Source organism: Nymphaea colorata, chromosome 1 (assembly GCF_008831285.2).
Source record: "Nymphaea colorata isolate Beijing-Zhang1983 chromosome 1, ASM883128v2, whole genome shotgun sequence".
Lineage (NCBI taxonomy): Eukaryota > Viridiplantae > Streptophyta > Magnoliopsida > Nymphaeales > Nymphaeaceae > Nymphaea > Nymphaea colorata.
The window spans coordinates 43,618,822-43,626,514 of record NC_045138.2 but is presented as its reverse complement, the minus strand read 5'-3'; positions in this window follow the sequence as shown (position 1 = coordinate 43,626,514).

Here is a 7,693-nt window from a genome sequence, read left to right as displayed (position 1 = left end):
ACAAAAACTGAGTAGAAGAATCTCTTCCCTAGTGGGATAGTTTTTAATGAGCTCCTAGAGGCTGAAGAACAAGGGCTTAGGGGAAGATGAAAAATCTGTACTTCAGGGTTACAACTAAAACTAATAACACCAATACTAAGCATGTATAGCATAGATGAATTATCTTCAAAATTCTATGGGGACCTAAGCAGCCTACGGCGTTCGGAGTGCCAAAATTTTAGACCTATGATTAGCTGAATCTTTCTCACCACAAAAGGAAGGAGATCAAACCTTCCTCCTGCACAAGCACTAGCGTCATGGTGTCGATCCAGTAAGCAGGCAATTGCTTGAATACAATGGCCTAGCGAGTTCTGAATGATGAGAGCTTATTGCACCTTATGTCCAGTTGCAAACCACAATCTGGACGGTATTATCTACCCTAGTGCTTCACAAATTTTATCAGGAACTAGCCCATTAGGGAACCATATCTTTACTTATTTTTCTGATCATTACCATCAAGCCCCAACCACCATGCTTGAACGGTATCCCATACCGTGCTGATCATAGTGGCCGTTGGGAGAGCAATTGGTCGTGGACACTTCATTTTGTTTTTCCATATTCAATCTCATTGCCATCAATGGCATCATCACCCATAGCTTAAGCATCCAACCTCTCCTAAAAGAGTAAATGACCCACTTCCTCATAAGAACTCTGATTTCTACATCAAATTTCTACTCAAGATTTGACCATATGGACTTAGTCTTATCATAAAGCAGCATGAAATGGTCCACATATTTCTCATGGCATTGGCACAAACAAAACTTATTTGGGAGAGGAATGCCAGTGCTTTTGGGTCTATCTAAGGTGGGAAGCCAAGGATGACCCACAGTAAACAAAAAACAAGTAGAAGAAGGTGGAGCTTTACTATGTCAGAAAGCCTCCCTCCACTTCTCATGTCAGTGACTTCAAGAAGCTCCTAGATTTGATTGGAGTTGAACTCGCGAACGTTCAGTCCACGATATATTGGACCATATGAAATCTCAGAGAGAATCAGGGATGTAGCATATCGACTCCAGATGCAGGCATAACTATCTAGGATGCATAATGTTTTTCATGTATCTATGTTGTGAAAATACATTTATGATCCTTCTCATGTTATTAAAGAACAACCAATACAGTTAAATGAGGATCTGACTTATTGAGTGAAACCGATAGACATTATGGAACAAAAGGATTCTCTAATTGATGAAGAAATTGTATCACTTGTGAAAGTACAGTATGACGTCCTCTATGTTAGACACTTGTTGAAGGCCAAGTTATTGATGAATCAAGATATTAGAGGTCACTCCTTTGATCATTTCCAAGAATTGATATGCTTGGATCACCGACAAAGACATCATCCTCTAAACTCTATACAAAGTTTGAACTTCCCAACAGTTCTTGGATTAATCTAATGCCCATGATTCATTTCAAAATGGCATTCTTTCACCACTCTTAGGGCTCCAATCAATGAGGTGGCTTGGATCATCCTAGTCCCACAACATGGCATTCCATGCCTACAAAGTTTTTGACGAGCTCTTGGCTGTCCAAACCCTTGCTTTTTGGAGGTACTTGGATAGAACCAGCCTAGCCAACAACATCACATTCAACCAAACCTTCAGTGCAAGCTATAACATGTAAACTCAGTTAAGGACAATGAGGTCTTTGTGGTTGACCCCTCCTTCACTGTATGGGAGGCAGATTCTGTCAGTTGACCAAATGCCAACCTTTGCTATCTTCCCACCCACTCTAAATGAAGTCCAAAGCTACTTTAGTGATTCTCATGGCCACATTCAAGGCAATGCAGAATGTCTTAACCCAATAGTAGTAAAGCTACATTAAGACCAACTTGATTAGGCATAGCCTCTCTACAAAGGAGAGAAGTCAGGTTTTCCATCTAGATAAAATAAAATCAATTGACAATCAATGTCACACCCCGAATTTGTACCCTTATGTATTTTTTTTTTCTTTTAACACAATACATCAAAGTGAGCCAACACAACAATCAAAACAGAGCTACACATTTTAAAATTAGAATGGGAAACTAATTTATTTATATACTGTAGAAATAGTAAAAGAGTAGAATACTGAACGAACACGGATGTAACGTGGAAAACCCCTCAACTAGAAGAAAAAAACTACAGGTGAGGAGAACTGGTGCTCACTAGCAACCAGACACTCTCTCTCTTAGATTCTCATTCACACACATAAATTAGGGTTTACACATGTTAAGTAGGGCCATAACAGTAACACACTGGATCGGGTCTAGATCCAGACCCAGATAGGTGACCCAAATACAATATATGTCAACACTATCCCTCAAGTTGGGCATACATATCAAACATGCCCAACTTAGATATATTTCCCTCAAACTGAGTCACAAGTAAGACTTTAGTCAGAACATCAGCAATTTGGTCTTCAGATTTCATATATGGTAGAATCAACTCTCTGGAATAAATTCTCTCCCAGATGAAGTGACGGTCAATCTCGACATGCTTTGTTCGGTCATGTAACACAGGGTTGTTGGCCAGATTGATTGTGGACTTGTTATCATAATACGTCTTCATAGGTTCTTCAGTCTCTATCCCAATATCAGTCAGCAATATTTTCAGCTACAGTAATTCTAACACTCCAATAGCAGTAGCCTTATATTCAGCCTTTGCACTTGAGTAGGAACAAACATCGTGTCTCTTGCTCCTCCAAACAACAAGATTTTTCTCCAAGTAGACGCAGTATCCTGAAGTAGATCTTCTAGTATCAACACAACTTGCCCAGTCTGCATTTGAATACCCTTCAATTTCAATAGGCCATTGTTTCATATATAGAAGCCCTTTGTCAGGATTCCTCTTCAAGTAACACAAGATTCTGTCGATAGCCTTCAAGTGAGTATCTGTAGGTGCATGCATGAACTGGCTCATCACATTTATAGCAAATGTGATATCAGGTCTAGTCAGAGTGAGGTAGATCAATCTTCCAACCAGACATTGGTACCTCCCCTTAGCTTCTTCACAAAGAGGTTTTCCATCCTTAATACTGAGTTTGTGTCCAGCATCCAGAAGAGTAGAAGTCGGTCTACACCCTAGTTTTCCTATCTCCTTCAGTAAATCCAATGTATACTTCCTTTGATTCAGCACAAGGGTTGTACCTGATTTAGCAATTTCAATACCAAGAAAATATCTTAGTTTGCTAAGGTCCTTCAGATCAAATTCAATAGCCAGTAAACACTTTAATCTTATTATCTCATCATCATCATCACCTGTAACAATCATATCATCAACATAGACTAACAAAAGAGTAACCTTACCCTCCTCATTTTTTACAAACAGAGTATGATCTCTGTTCCATTGATTATAGCCATGTTGTCTCATTACAAGTTTAAGACGTTCAAACCATGCTTGGGGAGATAGCTTGAGCCCATACAAAGCCTTCTTCAGTTTACAACATTTTTCTGGTTTCTCATATCCTGGGGGCATACACATATATACTTCTTCTTCAAGATCTCCATTGAGAAAAGCATTCTTAACGTCAAGTTGGTACATCTTTCATTCCTTCAACACTACTGGAGAAATAATAACTCTAACAGTCTTCATCTTTGCAACAGGAGCAAACGTCTCCAAGTAGTCAATCCCATATTTCTGATTAAATCCCTTGGTAACCAGGCAAGCTTTGTACCTCTCAACATTTCCATGTGGTTTGTACTTAATGGTGTAGACCCATTTGGATTCAACTAGATGAGCTGCTTCATGGATCTCTACCACTTCCCATGTTCAGTTTCTGCTCAAGGCTTCTATCTCTTCTTGCATAGCATGAGTTCACTTGGGATCACTCTGAGCCTCTGTCACAGTCTTGAGAATCACAGCCAAAGAAAGAGATGATACAAAATATTTGTAATCCGTGCTCAGTCTAAAATATGATACAAAGTTACCGATAGGGTGTTGAGTCAATGACCTGACACCCTTTCTCAGGGCAATGAGTAGCTCTTCATTTTCAGTTTCTGTCTGAATGTCTTCCTCAACAAGTTTCTTCTGAGCACGACTTGGGTCATCTAGGGAAAAAGTAGGATTGGGATTATGAGTATAATTCTCACCATTATTCACCTTATCTATACAAACTCTTCGCCTAGAGTACACCTGCTCAAACAAGCGATTACATTCCTCTTCCATTCTAGTGGAACACCCTTCATTCCTCTCATGTTCAAACACCTCAACAACCGGTGGACTCTCTTCCCACTTGTACTCCAAGAAATTTGTAAATTGGATTTCCTGACTCGGAGAATACTCTTCCCCTGACATAGATTTCTCCTCCTGAAGAGGATTCTCACCAAAATAAGGGACATGTTCCAAGAATGTGACATCCTTAGTAACGTAAACACGGCCAGTGGTAGGATCAAGACATTTATACCCTTTTTGAGTAGAAGGATACCCAACGAAAATTCCCTTAATTGACCTTGGATCAAGTTTTTTAACATTAAGGTTGTGATCATGAATGAAGTAAACACATTCAAAGACACGAAGGGGGAGGTGAAAGGGTTGATGATTCCCTGAAAGCATAAAGTGGGGGGTCCGTCTATTTAACACACAACTAGATATGCGGTTAATCAAGTATGCACTAGTAAGAACAGCATCTCCCCAATAATAGTTTGGAAGATTCATTTGAAACAAGAGGGCTCTAGTGACATTAAGCAGCTGGCGATTTTTCCTCTCAACGATCCCATTTTAAGGAGGGGTATAACTGCAAGATGTCGCATGGGCCCACCGTGCTATACCAGTAGGTTACTCTACAGCTTGATATACATACTCATGAGCATTATCAGACCGAAAGGTTTTAATAGAACCACCATATTAGTTTTCCACAAGAAGAATGAAGGTATCTATGACATGAGGCACTTCGCTACGATCTTTCAACAAGTAAACAAAGGTACTTCTTGAGTAATCATCTATAAAGGTTATAAAATACTGAAAACGATAACGGGTATGAATTCCTGAATGCCCCCATACATCAGAATGGATCAAGGAAAAAACTTCATTAGCACGACTGTTGGAAACAGGGTATGAAGCCGTAACATGTTTAGCAAACTGACATATATCACAAGATATCATAGATATGTCCAAACTAGAACATAACCCAGGAAATACTGTTTCAAAACTCCAAAAGGGAGATGCCCAAGGCGTTCATGCCAATACAAAAATAATTGAAGACAATCTTCTCTCTTCTTTTCGGTTTTGCTAACTGTTGTCATAAGAGCATTGGCCACACAGATGGGAAGTTGATATAAGCCTTCAGACACCAAACAAATCCCAATCCTCTTCCCTATCACCAAGTGCTGCAAAGCACAACAATTTGCAGAGAATCTGAGTTCACAATTCAACTCATTTGTAATCTTGCTGACAGATAAGATTCAAGGGAAGATGAGGAACATGTAAGGCACCATGCACTAAAAATTTTTTTAACAAAGAAAGACCCCCTTTTCCTGCAACAGAGATAAGGGAACCATCGGCAAGAGAAACAAATTCCTTCATAGAAAATAACTTATACTCATGAAAGAGCTTAGGATTGTCAGTCATGTGATGGGTGGCACCACTGTCGACAACCCATTCTCCCATGCCAGAATTACCTTTTTCACCAAAAAATGGCCAGAGCATGGTTAACATTCACATCATCTGACACTTCGGTCTGACCAACATCAATCTTCTTAGATAAGCACGAAGCTCACGAATCTATTCAGCTGAGATAGAGGCTTTCCCTCCACTAGAGTTGGTAGCATCAGAAATAGATTTCTTCCCACTAGGTCTCCCTCGACTATTCTTCTTTTCTGGATGGAGGTCCCAATAAAAATCTACTGTATGACCAGTCTTCTTGTAGTGAGTGCACTTGCGAGGAGGTCGAGCAGCTTCTACAGGACCATGGCTAACATGGGTAGACCTCTCATTATATGAGATGTGATCCCCCTTTTTTCCAGTAATAACAAGGCGTCTTTGCTCTTCAGCCTCTACACGGGAGTAAACATCTTCAATACTAGGCAGTCCGTCAGAATTAAGGATTTGACTCGTTATACCTTCAAAGTCATCATTTAATCCTGCCAAAAATAGGAACACCCTATTCTCCCATTCTTTGGCTAAATGGCGCACTTGATCTTGGGGACAATCCCAAGTGTCATCAGAATAGTAGTCAAGTTCCTCCCACTTAGATTTCAAGGCTGCACAGAAATCTGCTACAGAGTGTTCACATTGCCGTAGAGAATAGACATCCTTCATCAACTGAAACACCCAAACAACTTTCTTCTTTTGGCCATACATCTGCTCAAGTATAACCCACATATTCCTCGTAGTCCTCTTGCAAAGAATGAGGGGCTGAATCTTGGGGAACACAGAGTTGACAATCCAAGTCCTAACTTGGTTGTCCTCAAGAAACCATGTGTCCCAAGCAACATTCGTCTCAGCCGATTCAATCTTCCTCCCATTTATAAATGCAATTCTGCTCGACCAGCGATCCCCATGGCGATAGCAGCAGACCATTGAAGATAGTTTTCTTTGGTAAGATAAATAATGGTGACATGAACAGGTATATTTTTAGTTCTAACTTCTAACACCCCCAACATCAACATAATTAGTGTTAACAGTAGAGGAGGATGAAATAGCCATCTCACAATAGTAAAATAGTCAACAACAAAAAGAGAAGGCATGTAGAGCACAACATCGAGCACAAAATAGCAGTACCAGAGGATACCAGAAGGGGGAACGAGTGGAAACAAGGATAGTCGTGGCTGAAACCCAGCTTCGTTGTAGCAGGGAGACGGCAATGAGCCGTAAGCAGCAGACCCGTGCAGCTCAGGTGACAACAAGGTAGGCGACAATGGGCAGAGCTCACGGTAGAAGGGGTTGTAGTCGACAGCAGAGCTCCACGAGCAACAACAGAGAGTCGGGCGACAACGTTGAGCAACAGAGCGCTGATCGTCTGGAAGACCAAGTAGCCCAGGTGAAAACGATGCCAGGAGAGCTGTTGCCACGCCGAAGAAGGGAGTCAACCACATAGAAGGTGCCTTCCTCAACAGGGCGAGCTGAGGGACTGATCGACGACCAAGGAGCAGACGACAGGCGATGGCGGGAGACCAGTAGACGACAGGGCGATGGAGGCTGACAGTAGGCGATGGTGAAACCTTAGGCAACCGCAAGAAGGCAGAGAGACGCTGCAGACGGCACCATGCGAGCTAGCATCAGGCGACAAAGAGGCAGGCAGCGTCGGGCGAGCTAGGAGGTCTGAAGTTGGGCGACGATGACGGACGACAAAACTGGGCAACATGAAGCCAACCAATGTCGGGCAATGCATCAGGAGATGGAGAACAGCACCAGGTGAGCAATGGAACAGAGCCAGAACTTCACGGCAAACTAAAAAATTTTCAGAACCTTTGGCTCTGATACCATGTAGAAATAGTAAAAGAGTAGGTTAAGGACTATGTTTGTAACAATAATTGGAGTGAGCAGTTGTAAGCGCTTTTGCCCACTAATATTAGGGATCAGCTTTCATTTGTGCAGCTTCAATAGGATGAGCAAGATAGGAATTTTTGGCAAGCTTCAGACGATGGCAACTTCTTTCTTTCCTCTGCTTATAAGTTGCTTATTGCTGATGTTCACACAGATAGCATCTGGTCTAAACTATGAAAACTGGATATTCCCCC